Genomic DNA, 12,170 nt, shown 5'->3' on the forward strand with positions numbered 1-12,170 from the left:
CTGTGGAGCCTTTCAGGCCCTTTCCTCACACTCTCCCTGAGTTTTTAACAGCACTGGGAAAGCTCCGGTCAAAACGCAAAAATGGGGTTTTGTTTGTTGTTTGTTGTTGGGGGGAGAAAAAAGTACGGAACCAAAACCCAGCTCAGGCTTTGCTGTATCTGCTCTGTGTGGCACTGCCAGCACGGCCTCTGTCCTTCCTGGCTATTCCTGGGATGTTTTATCCACAGGGGAGCCCCAGCATCGCCTCCAGGGCAGCCCCAAGCTCCCTCCCTGCTCCTCCACAGAAAGGCTGAGTAGTTTTATACCATTTCAGCCAAGACCTGCCTTCTGCACTGATGTCAGCAGCCAGGGCGGGACTTTTCCAGCCTTGTGGGTTTGGGGATTTTCTTTTTTTTTTTTTTTTTTTTTTTTCTTTTTTTCTTTTGGATAATCCTGGCAAAATTCCTGAGCAAAGTTTTTTTTCTTCTTCTTCTTCTTCTCCTTTCTTTTTTTTTTTTTTTCTCTCGAGCAGCCCCTATCCATGTGCTGCCTCCGAGCTGCTCTCTTATTACTCCTCACTTCCTGAAAGGAGACTTTTTAGCAAAGCAACTCCAACTCCAAGCTCTGCCTGGGTCTGACAGAAGAAGTTTCTGAAGGAAGGCGACACAAACCCTCAGCCTGGAAACTTTCTGACACACGCAGGGCTGAGAGGGAGAGAGGAGCTTTTGGCTGCTGCTGGGAAAAAGAAGAGGAAAAAAAAAAAGAGAGAGAAGCTGAAGGAATTAAAAGGGAAAAAAAAAAAAAAAGAAGAAGAAGGAAGGGAAAGCACTCGAAAAGGTAAAACGCTCTTTAAAATAATTTTTCCAGAGGAGGCTCTTTGAGGTTGGAGTTGGGGTGGTCTGGGGTGGAGGGAATGCGAATGTTCTTTGAAATCAGAACCGTCTCCCTGGAGAAGGAATGAGCCCGGAGAGCCTTGCACGCTGGAAAAACATTTATGAGAATGAAAACCATGTTCACCCTTCTCCAACATTCAGAGTTTCCATAAAAACGCAGGCTTGTGTTTCAAAGTGGCTGCAGGCAGCGGGAGCCGGGCTCTGCTGCTGCCTCCCTGGCCTCCCCCAGCCCCTCTTTTTAATTGCATTAACCCCAGGATGGAATGTTTGCCTCTCTAAACCCCAAATCTGCTCTGCTGAGCTGCCCCGGGGCCAAGCTCTCAATTACAGAGAGCAGCAGCTCCCAAGCCCTGCTGCAGAATGAAACGTTCCTTGCTGCCTTCATTCCTGAGAATAAACACAGCCCGCGCTCCCTCTCCCTCCTTCCCTGCCTCTCTCTCCATCTTCAGGAGCTGCCAATGCCTCTCTCCCTCCTGATGTGCTCAGAGGATTATAAAGAGTCTGCCCTGAAAAAGTTGCAGTGTCACTGACTCCGTGTGCATCCCAGGAGCTCGGTCCCACTGCCCTGCTCGGTTCTTTCTTTGCTTTGATTATGCTTTAACGGTGTTTTTTTATTGATTTTTTTAAAAAAATCAATCCCTCAGAAGATGTTATTTTAAACATCAAAGTAAATATTAGTGGTGGTGAGATGCCAGAAGATTATCTCATTAGAGCTGAAGGAGCTGGGCTATAAATAGAAAGGAGTTTATAAAATGACCTTGGCAAATAGCTTCCAGAGGGGAAGAACCAACCAAGAGGGAAGTGTGGAGTGTGCTGGGGGCAGGTAAATGTAAAAATTCACAGTGAGGCCCATTCTTGGGGACTTTTTTTGTGGTTGAGATGCAGACCTCAGGGGACATTTGTGTTCCTGCTGCAATCCTTGCCAACATCCCAGTGCTGGAGACCAGCAGAGCTCTGATTCTTGTTGTGGCCAGTTTTATCCTCCTTATCAGCACCCAGTGATGCCAGGGTAGGATGCTGTGCTGGGGGCAGGTAAATGTAAAATCTCACAGCAAGGCCCATTCTTGGGGACTATTTTTGTGGTAGAGATGCAAACCTCAGGGGTAATTTGTGTTCCTGCTGCAATCCTTGTCAACATCCCTGGTGCTGGAGACCAGCAGAGCTTTAGTTCTCATTGTGGTCAGTTTTATCCTCCTTATCAGCACCCAGTGGTGCCAGGATGGGATGCTGGGCATGGCAGGGAGGCTTTGGGGAGTTCCCTAAGGTGGAAGGGGAATTGTTCCAGAGTGATTCCCAGCTCTGGGATGTTCCCCAAGCTGGGACCAGCCTTGCTGTGAAATGCCTCCATCAGTGAGGCTCCCCGCAGTCCTGGGGAGGCTCTTCCCGAAGTTTCTCCATATATGGAACGTGCTGAGCGCTCCAGTTGCTCCATCCTCAGCCTCCCACCGCTCCTGCTTTGCCCCAGGGCAGCACCCTCTGCTCCCCTCCTCCTCCCCACATCCCAAAAAGCTCCCGGCGCCTCTCTGGGGCGGCTCCAGCCGCATTCCCCACGCGGGGAATGGGAAAGGTGCTGTCATCTCCTGCAAATCTGCTCTGCCCGGATGAGGCTGGGGGGGCTGAGCTGTTTCCTTTGGCACCGGGAGGCCCCGATAAGCCGGGCCTGAGCAGCTGAAGAGGAGCCCCGAGGGGTGGAAGGTGGTGCTGCTCAACATAAACAGTGTCTGTTCCTCCAACCTGAAACATGAGAGGCTCTCTTATCACCCATGGCTCCAGGCCACCCAGGGATGAGCGGGGAGGAGCTGCTGTTCTCACCATTCCATGGAATCCTGGTGCGGGGACAGCCCGGGCTGCTCTTCCCCAAGGAGCAGCTCCATGGAGGGTCCTCAGCACAGGATCCTTCCATGATTCCCTTATCTCCAGCTTATCTGAAACCCCCCACTCCAAACCCCACTTTTCTTGCCAAGTTTCCAGCAATGAGTTCCTCCTGAGCTGGGAGCAGTGCAGGATGTGTTTGTCACGTCCTGCCCGGCCTCGATCTTGGGTTAACACAAGATGAGCTTAAAACAAACAGGATTGGGACCAAACCTGTCGCGTTTTCAGAAGCAGCTGGCTGGGGGATGTCAGCTCAGATGTGCTGAAGGCAAAGAGGTCTTTGCCTGACCCCACCACTGTAGGAAATGTTTGCAGGGCGAGGAGTTACAAACATTTCCCAGGAATCTGTGAGCAGGTCAGATCCCATTCAGGACACAGACACATGGAAAACCACCAGCCTGGATGCAGCCCTGTTTTCCAGCACTGAGGAGGTTTAAAGGGACACCATCCAAGCCAACTTTCCCATCATGGTTTCTGTGAGGGCCTTCAATGAAGTCTGAAGGGTTGGGAGAGTCTCCACTGCTGGAATATTTTAGCTCTGTCTGACCTCAGTGGAGCAACATCAGTGCAGGGTCTCCATCCAGCTGCTCCATTGCTGCTCCTCTCTCACCTTCTGCATCCTCCCAGGCTGGGAAATGCTTGGGATATTCCATGTCTGACTACTCAGAGTCTTTCATGGAATCATGGAATGGTTTGAGTTGGAAGGAACCTTAAAGCTCATCCGGTCCCACCCCTGCCTTGGGCAGGGACAGCTTCCACTGTCCCAGGCTGCTCCAAGCCCTGTCCAGCCTGGCCTTGGACACTGCCAGGGATGGGACATCCACAGCTTTACACTTCTATTTGTCACAATTATCAATGTTGTGTTTCCTACTCTTACATCGTAGCTTAATTTAAAAGGAAAAATGACTTAATCAATTCCTGTGCAGTCCTGCAAATCTTTCTGAACTCCTAATGTTGGTCTCCTAAAGCTACTATGTTTAGGAGGTTCAACCTAATGTTGAACTCCTAAACATTCCTAAATGTTGGTCCCAAACGAGCTAAACTGGCAGGTGAAGTCCTGGCCTCGTCCTGTGGGATTTGTGACCTCGGTGGGAAGTGGCTTTGTCCAAAATGTAAATGCAGAGGAGGAGTTCAGCCCTGTCAGGGTTAGGGACTCTTCATTCCCTGGCTGTGGAGGAAGGAGCTGCATCTGGGCCACATTTCCCTGAGTAAAGAATGTACAGGGAGAGGGAAAGGGCCCAAAATCTCTGCCCAGCAGATCTCCTGGAGCTCCCAAGGAGCCTGGACATGATCTGCAGGTCTGCAAGGGCTGGAGGGATCCCACAGCTGAAGTGTTCTGCAAGGCTTCATCCCACAGGAGGCATCCCTGCTCCTGCAGGGCTCCCCTGGCATGGGGGTGATGCCTTGAGGAGCTCGAACAGAGATTAGACAGAGTTCAGAGGAATAAAATGGATTTATTGCAGTCCTTTCCAAAGCCACACCCTGGCAGTGCCACAGCCACAGTCGTGGTTCTGCCTGGATGGCTCCAAGATGGAAGCAAAAAGGGCTTGGCCACAAGATCTCACATTTTTATAAGTTTTAGTCCATTTGCATCTAGGAGTTAACTGTCCAATTAACAGCTTCAAATGATGAAGTTTCAACCTCCTTGCTTGCTTGCCTGCCCTCCTCTTTTCACGTTTTTGTGCTTTGGGCCTGAAGTTTGAGGGGATTGTCCTTGAGCCTGCAGCTGGAATGGGATTATTTTGTCTTCACCAGCCTGTGAAGAGATCATAGTATAAATCCTATATAGGATATATATAGGATATAGGACATTTATAGATATATTTATAGGATATATATAGGGTATAGTATTATATATATATAAAGGATTATATATATAGGATATATAGAGGATATATGGAGAGGATATAGGATATATATATGGGATACATATAGGATATAGTATATATATAGGTTATAGGATATATATATATCCTTAATATAAAGCTAAAAGCTGCACACCAAAACAGAACAGAAAAGCCTAAAACCCAAGCTGCCTTGGGGACTGTGGATGCCCAGAGCAGCTGGGGCTGCTCTGCATCCCTGGCAGTGCCCAAGGCCAGGCTGGGCAGGGCTTGGAGCAGCCTGGGACAGTGGGAGGTGTCCCTGCCATGGCAGGGAATGGAACTAAATGAGCTTTAAGATCCCTTCTCACCCAAACCATTCTGTGACTGGGGTATGGCCCTGTCCTACAGCCTGGGTGACAAAGAGCCAAATTTTGGTTGTGACACTCGGTGTGAGAGCTGTGACAGCTGCTTGGGAGCTGGAGCTGCACCAGCCACATAACCCTGCCTCAGCTGGGGCTCACAGCATGAGCAGGTCCCTCCTGGAGAGGGCCGGGCTGGTTGTGCAGGTGAGCCCAGCTGGCTGCTGGCACACGAGGCTGTTTGTCTTTATGCAAGCCCAGGGCTCGGTGCCCCGCGGGGCTGGGTTGTGTAAGCATGGCACGGCTGGAGGGGAGCTGCAGGAGCCGGCCCTGCCGGGATGGGAACAAGAGCAGAGCCAACCCTGCCGGGATGGGGATGAGCCAGCCGTGCCGGGATGGAGAGAGGAGCCAGCCCTGCCGGGGTGGAGAGGAACCAGCCCTGCCGGGGTGGAGAGGAGCCAGCAGTGCCGGGATGGAGAGAGGGGCCAGCAGGGCCGGGATGAGAATGAGCCAGCCCTGCCGAGATGGGGATGAGCCAGCCGTGCCGGGATGGAGATGAGCCAGCAGGGCCGGGATGGGGATGAGCCAGCAGGGCCAGGATAGAGATAAGAACCAGCCGTGCCAGGATGGAGAAAGGAGCCAGCCATGCTGGGGTGGAGAGATGAGAACCAGCCTTGCCGGGATGGAAATGAGCCAGCTCTGCCAGGATGGAGAGAGGAGCCAGCAGTCCCAGGATGGGGATGAGCCAGCCCTGCCGGGATGGAGAGAGGAGCCAGCCCTGCCGGGATGGAGAGGAGCCAGCCCTGCTGGGATGGGAATGAGAGGCAGCCCTGCTGGAATGGAGAGAGGAGATAGCCCTGCCAGGATGGGGATGAACCAGCCCTGCTGGGGTAGGGATGAGAGCCAGCCCTGCCGGGATGGAGATGAACAAGCTGTGCCAGGATGGAAAGAGGAGCCAGCCCTGCTGGGGTGGAAATAGAAGCCAGCAGTGCCAGGATGGAGAGGAGCCAACAGTCCCGAGATGGGGATGATCCAGACCTGCTGGGATGGAGATGGCCGAGTCTGCCTCTGTTTCCCTGCCCACTGTGAGGTGTGAGCACTCCCGGCCTTTCCCAGAGCCCTTTCCTGGCAGAGCCCTGGTGCTGCTCCGTGCCGGGAGGAGCAGCAGGAGCATGGGGAGAGCTGCCTGTGCACAGGCCCAGGAGGTCTGGATTCTCTCCTGGCTGTGCTGAACCCCACGCAGAGGGAGCATTTCATGGGGGCAGAGGTGGCCACGGAGATGCAGGGTATAAAAATGGCATTTGTATGGAATATCTGTATTCCATGGATGGCAAGGCACAGGGGGGTGGGCAGCAGACCTGTCTGCAGGTAGTGTGTGCAAACAAAGAGTTATCAATGTGTATACAAGTGCAGATAACATATATCCCCATGCAGATAACATGTATTCCCATGAAGATAGCATGTAGCTTCATGCTGATAACACATTATCACATGAAGATTACATGTATCCATGCCCAAATAATGTCTGTGCACGTGCAGATAAGATCTATTCCATTATCTATTCCATAAGATCTATTCCATGAAGATAGTGTGTATATCATGCTGATAATGTTATCACATGCAGATAACGTGTATCCATACCCAGATAATGTCTGTGCCCGTACAGATAAGATCTGTCCAATGATCTATTCCATAAGATCTATTCCATCATCATGAAGATGATGTGTTATCCATGTGCAGGTAACATCTATCCCCATTCAGATAACATGTATTACCATGCAGATAGCGTGTATCCTCATACTGATAACATGTTATCACATGCAGATAACGTGTATCCATGTGCAAATAGCATTTAATCCACATTAAAACTCCACCTATCCCCATCCCCTTGCACACAGGCAGCTGCAGCTGTGCCCTGGGTGCATGTGGGTGGCACGAGTGTCCCTTCACTCATGGGACACCTGGAGTCCAAATGTCCTGGGACATTTGTGTCCCTGTGTGGTGGGGGATTCACTGTTAATGACTGGCTTTTGGTTAATGACTAACACGCCGTTGTTAATGAGTGGCACGCCGTTAATGACTGGCACTGGGTTAATGCCGTTGTTAATGACTGGCACGCCGTTAATGACTGCCCAGCCCGGCCTCTCTCTAATCCCGCCGCTCTGTGCCTGGCTGCAGCCAGCGAGGAGAGCGGTGGCAGAGCGCCAGCAAGTCTGGGTCACATGGAGAGGCTCCAAACTATTGCATAAGTCCCGTCTGAGAGTGGACCTGCCTGGTGGATCCTCTCCCGAAAGCAGGAGCAGTCCCAGGATGGGAGCTCTGGGACTCTCGGTGCCCACCTTCCCCCAGGGTGGAATTGTGGCACTGCTCTGGCAGCTCCAGCCCTGCCCCAGGCCCAGCTCCCCATCCTGAGGAGGATCAGAGCTGGCACTTCCCTCCTGCTTTCCTGCTGAGGACCTCCGAGCATTTTACCACACTTGGAGAAGTGCAATGACCCCGGCGTTCCAGATAGGGCCAGGTCCTTATGTAACACAGGGATAGGATTTCCAGAGAGCCAAGCAGGCGGTGTCAGAGCGAGGTCGCTGCTCCCAGCTCTCCTCCCCCTGCCCTGGCTTTGGCACAAGCTCCTTTTGCCCCTTTGCTGGCAAAATTAAAGATTTTGGAGAGGAGCAAGGTGGGGGGTTCAGCCCTTTCCTCACTGGGATTGCACTGAATAGATTTGACTGTAAAATAATTATCATGGTTTTGGGTAAAAAAAATCAAAAACCAACCCTCCTCCCACACAGCGCTGGAGTGAGCCCAAAGCCCCGTGAAGCTGCTGTACAAAGAGATGCAGGGTGTGCCTGGCCAGGGCCAGCTGTGGAGCACCATGGAGAGCCTGGAAGGGGGAGCTCGTGCTCCAAAGGCAGGGAGAGTGTGGCCCTGGCACCCAGGTTGGCACTGAGATGCTGGCAGGGGGACGCAGATATTGGAATAATTACCAATATTGCAGACAGGACATGCCTGAGCTTGTCTGGCCTTGCTGCTGAACCAAATAGTGGCAACTGTGGTGTTTCACCCCACAGACACTTTTGGCTGGCTGGGTGCTGCAGCTGGGCCCATGGGGACAATTCCAGGCCTGCAGGAGCTCTGGTGGTGCTGGGGTGGAGCTTCCCCCCATAACAGGGGCTGCTCCTCAGGTTTCCCTCTCTGGAGAAGCTTTAAGGTGATGGTGAAGGAAAGGAGTCGGTTCTGATGGAGGGTTTGGATCCAGAGCTTTATTCTGGCCCACAGGCCTCTGAGCGCAGCACCAGCTCCAACAGAATTCCCTGAGCCCGTGGTTGCTGCTCCTTTAACCCCGGGGAGAGGGGCAGGGAAGGGGCAGGGAGCCACCAAGCAGGGACAGGAGGGGAGGGACAAAGGGACAAAGGACACCTGAATGGCCCCAATGGGGCAGAGGGCATCCTTTGGATCTGCCAATCCCTTCTGGAATGCCAGGACTGACAGACAGTGCTGAGAGGGGAAAGGAGAGGGGACTGATACACCTGGGAGGGAATTATCAGGGAGAGACCCAGGGTATCTGAGGCAAACCCTGAAATTATGCCACAACACAGAGACCCCAGAGCCCTCAGCTCTCAGGGTCACACTGGCATTGTTGGTCTGCATTTCCCACATTGCTGGGGAGCACCTTTGGATGGGCTTGGATCTGATTTTAACGGTGTGAAAATGGCACCTCCCCTCCTGGGAAGCTTAAATGGGACCCACAGTCACTGGGGTGTGCAAAGAACAGCCCTCAAAAGGAGAGGGGCTGCACTGAACATCCTGGGCCCCCTCTCAGCCCCGAGGGGGTCAGTAGGGAAGGGACAGCAGAGCTGGCATTGCCCCAGCTGGGATTGGCCAGCAGAGGGGCAGCCAAAGGGTGGCTGTGCAGGCAGGAGCCACCCCAGGGCTGGAGGCTGCAGTGTTCTGGGAACAGGGATAACTCCATGTTTCTAATTCCTCGCTCGCCGTGGCCTCAGAGAGGCCACACTTGGAGCAGCACAGCAGATTATGGCTCAAGTTCTTATTCTGTGTTCTGCAGACCTGTGACTTTAACCCTTTTTTCGCAGTTTGCAGATGCTCCTGGCAGCAAAAAAAACCCCAGATTTCTGTGGGTTTAACCCGTAGTGCTGCCCTAGAGCTGAGAAATGACTTCCCAGTGGAAGTCCTGTCGTGCTGGCAAGATCACTGCAGGGGAGACTTCTGCCATCTGCAGCTCAGCATGTTTCCCACTTGGCAGCCCGGCCAAATATTTTGTCGGGACTATCAGGACGTTCTTTCTCCTGCTGGAAGCCAGGGAGGTCTCTGGGACAGTTTTGCATCCCCCACGTGCTCAGCCCTGGGGGGGAGCTGGGCTCTGTGTTCCATCCCCGGGAACGTGCAGGGACCTGCCCGGAGCTGCCAGCTGGGAGCTGGGAGGTGCCTGAGCATGCAGGGAACACCCAGAGCCCTGGGGATGCAGGGGCTGAGACCCCCCCTGAAAACACAGAAATGCAGCAGGACCTGCCCCTGCCAGGCCCTGGGGTGTGCAGAGAGGGGGGCGAGGAGGAGCAGGGATGGAGAGATGATGATAAGGGTTTGAACATCACTGTTTGGGCCAGGGAGGGATTGTCCCACTCTGCTCTGCCCTGGGGCAGCCTCAGCTCCAGTGCTGGGGGCACTTTGGGCACCACGGGATCAGAAGGACCCAAAGCTGTTGGAGAGTGCCCAGAGGAGGGACACGGAGCTGGGGAAGGGCTGAGGAGCAGCTGAGGGCACTTGGCTGGTTCAGCTGCAGCCCAGGAGACTGAGGGGAGGCTCCTCGGGGGCTGCAGCTCCTCCCCAGGGCAGGCACAGGGGCAGGGGCTGAGCTCTGCTCTGGCACAGGGACAGGAGCCCAGCAAGGGCTGCAGCTGTGCCAGGCCTTGGCATGGAGCTCAGGGCAAGGTTCTGCCCCCCGAGGCTGCTGGGCACTGCCCAGGCTGCCCAGGGAATGGTGCCAAGGCTGCCAGAGCTGCAGGAGCTCCCAGGGATGCTCAGGGTGGGGGTGTTGGGGTGGCTCTGCAGGGACAGGGCTGCACTGATCATCCCTGAGGGTCCCTTCCAGCTCAGGATATTCCATGGTCTTTGATTCTGTGATTCTGGAGCACCAGGAGAGGCTGAGGGAGCTGGAAAGGGGCTCAGCCTGGAGAAAAGGGGGTTCAAGTGGGACCTTGTGTCTCTGCACAACTCCCTGAGGAGGGATCAGCCGGGGGAGTTTGAGCTCTACTCCCAGGGAACAAGCAATGGGGCACAGACTCAAATTGCCTCAGGAGATGTTCAGATTGAATATGAGGAAAAATGTCTTCACTGGAAGGGTGAAAGTTGATTCCAGCTGAAGTTTTACAGCCAAAATCTGTGGCCTTCTGATGCCTTGTGAAGGCTGAGCTAGAACAGAGATTACACAGAGTTACAGAATAAAGCAGGGATTTATTAAAAGGCCTCAATGGATCCACCTTGAGCAGCACAAGAGCCCAGCCAGGGCTGAGCCCAAGATGAACCAAAATGGTCACAAAATGCACAACCACTCATGGGGTCTCTCACTTTGATCAGTTCTGCTCCATTTGCATATTGCAGTTAATTGTCCAATTCCAGCTCCAGCCCATGCAGTCCCATCCTTCTTGTTTTTCTCTCTTCAGCCCACGGTGTTTGTGCTCTTGGGCTGAGATTTGGATCATTTGTCCTTGGTGCCCAGCTGGAGCAGGAATTGTTTTATCTCCCTGCTCTGTGCACAGAGCTCACCATCCCCTCATGTGAACCCAGACCCACCCACTAAAGCAGCGCAGAATGTGAAAAATAGAAAAGTCCAAGCCTGAGGTATCACCTGCACAGAGCAGCAATGGCAGGTGACAGGGACACTGTTCTACAGGTGGCTTTAGGAGCAGCACCCAGGAGCTACAGGCACTCAGGGGCTGTTGTGTGTCCTGGAGGGCAGCAGGAGACAGCCCACAATGGGTAGCAGGGGATCCATGTGGGTCTTTTTTCCAGGAAAGCCTGAAAACTCTGCTGCTGCTGCTGCCAAGTGCCCTCCCTGCACTGGCACAGTCCCTGAGCCCAAATTCCAGTCCCCTGCAGCCCCTGCTGTGTTTAACTTGGATTCCATAGAAAATGAGGCCTGTGGGGCCAGCTTGGGGCTCAGAGCTCTTCCCCCAGAGATAAACCTTGACCTGGTGGAACAAATCCCAGGCTGGAGCAGCTGGAGGAGCACAAACCCCTGTGATGCTGCTTGTAGGGGCTGCCAGGCCTGCTGTGGGGCTAAGCAGCCCCTTGGGAGGGTCAGGGAGCACCTGGGGCCAAAAAGGGACCAAGCTGTGAGTTGTGGCACCATGATAACCCCAATAACCCCAGTGTGGTTATAGGGTGGTGTCAGTTCTCCGTTTTACACAAGAATAAAAGAACCTTGAGGCTTTCACTCCTTAAATAACACAGCCCAGAAATGCTGTTGGGGTGGTGCAGCTGTGGGGACCTGCTCCCACTGTTTTCCCACTGTTTTCCCACTGCTTTCCTACTGTTTTCCTACTGTTTTCCCACTGCTTTCCCACTGTTCCCAGTGGTCCCACTGAGGTGCTGTCCTCACTTCTCCACTGCTCCCAGTGCTCCCAATTCTCCCATGTCTGAAAGATGTCAGTGGAAGGCCTGGCAGGAGGGGCACTAAAAGTATTTCCTCCCCCCGGAGAAAGTTGGAAGCAGAAATCTGTGTTTGTATTTATTTCTCCCTCAGAAAAGAAAGGGAAAAAAAGGGATAAGGACACCTGAGCTCATAATTTGCAAAAGTTGGATGAGAAACCTGGAAGCCGCCGGGTCCTGCATCTTTAAAAGCAGTTAAATTCCTCTTCCCTGCACTAGGAGGCACCTTGAACCTTCCTCTTGGCCCCGAGCATCGCCCATCTGCTTCCTATTACCTTCCCCTGCGCTGCTGGAGCCGGCCCAGCAGCCGGGGAGTTCTGTCTGCAGCTGGGAGCAGCTCTCATCTCCCTGCTCCTTCTTCTCTCCTTGCTTCATCCCAGCTGGAATTTCACCCCTTTCCCAGCCCCTTCCTTCCCGGCGCTGTTTGGGGTGGCAGGAGGTGAACTGGAGCTGTGGTGGCATTGTCCCCTGGTGTGGTGGCGTTGTCCCCTTGGTGTCATTTGGGTTCACTCGGCCAAAGCCACCCTTGGCACCGGGAGCCGGGACCGTCAGCCCGAGCCGAGCCTGCCAAGGACAGC

The 12,170-nt window shown here is 53.6% G+C and overlaps 1 protein-coding gene across 1 annotated transcript in view; it reads left to right on the plus strand.

Moving 5' to 3' along the window:
- Window positions 1–526: 526 nt before the first annotated feature.
- The window catches only part of ADAMTS10 (ADAM metallopeptidase with thrombospondin type 1 motif 10), a 71,831-nt gene continuing 60,187 nt past the window's right edge, over window positions 527–12,170 (plus strand). Inside the window, exon 1 of the mRNA XM_064734310.1 lies at window positions 527–816. The gene's annotated coding sequence lies outside the window, so the exon portion shown is untranslated. The remainder of the gene's footprint in view (window positions 817–12,170) is intronic.

This window comes from Zonotrichia leucophrys, chromosome 28 (genome assembly GCF_028769735.1).
Source record: "Zonotrichia leucophrys gambelii isolate GWCS_2022_RI chromosome 28, RI_Zleu_2.0, whole genome shotgun sequence".
Classification (NCBI taxonomy): Eukaryota; Metazoa; Chordata; class Aves; order Passeriformes; family Passerellidae; genus Zonotrichia; species Zonotrichia leucophrys.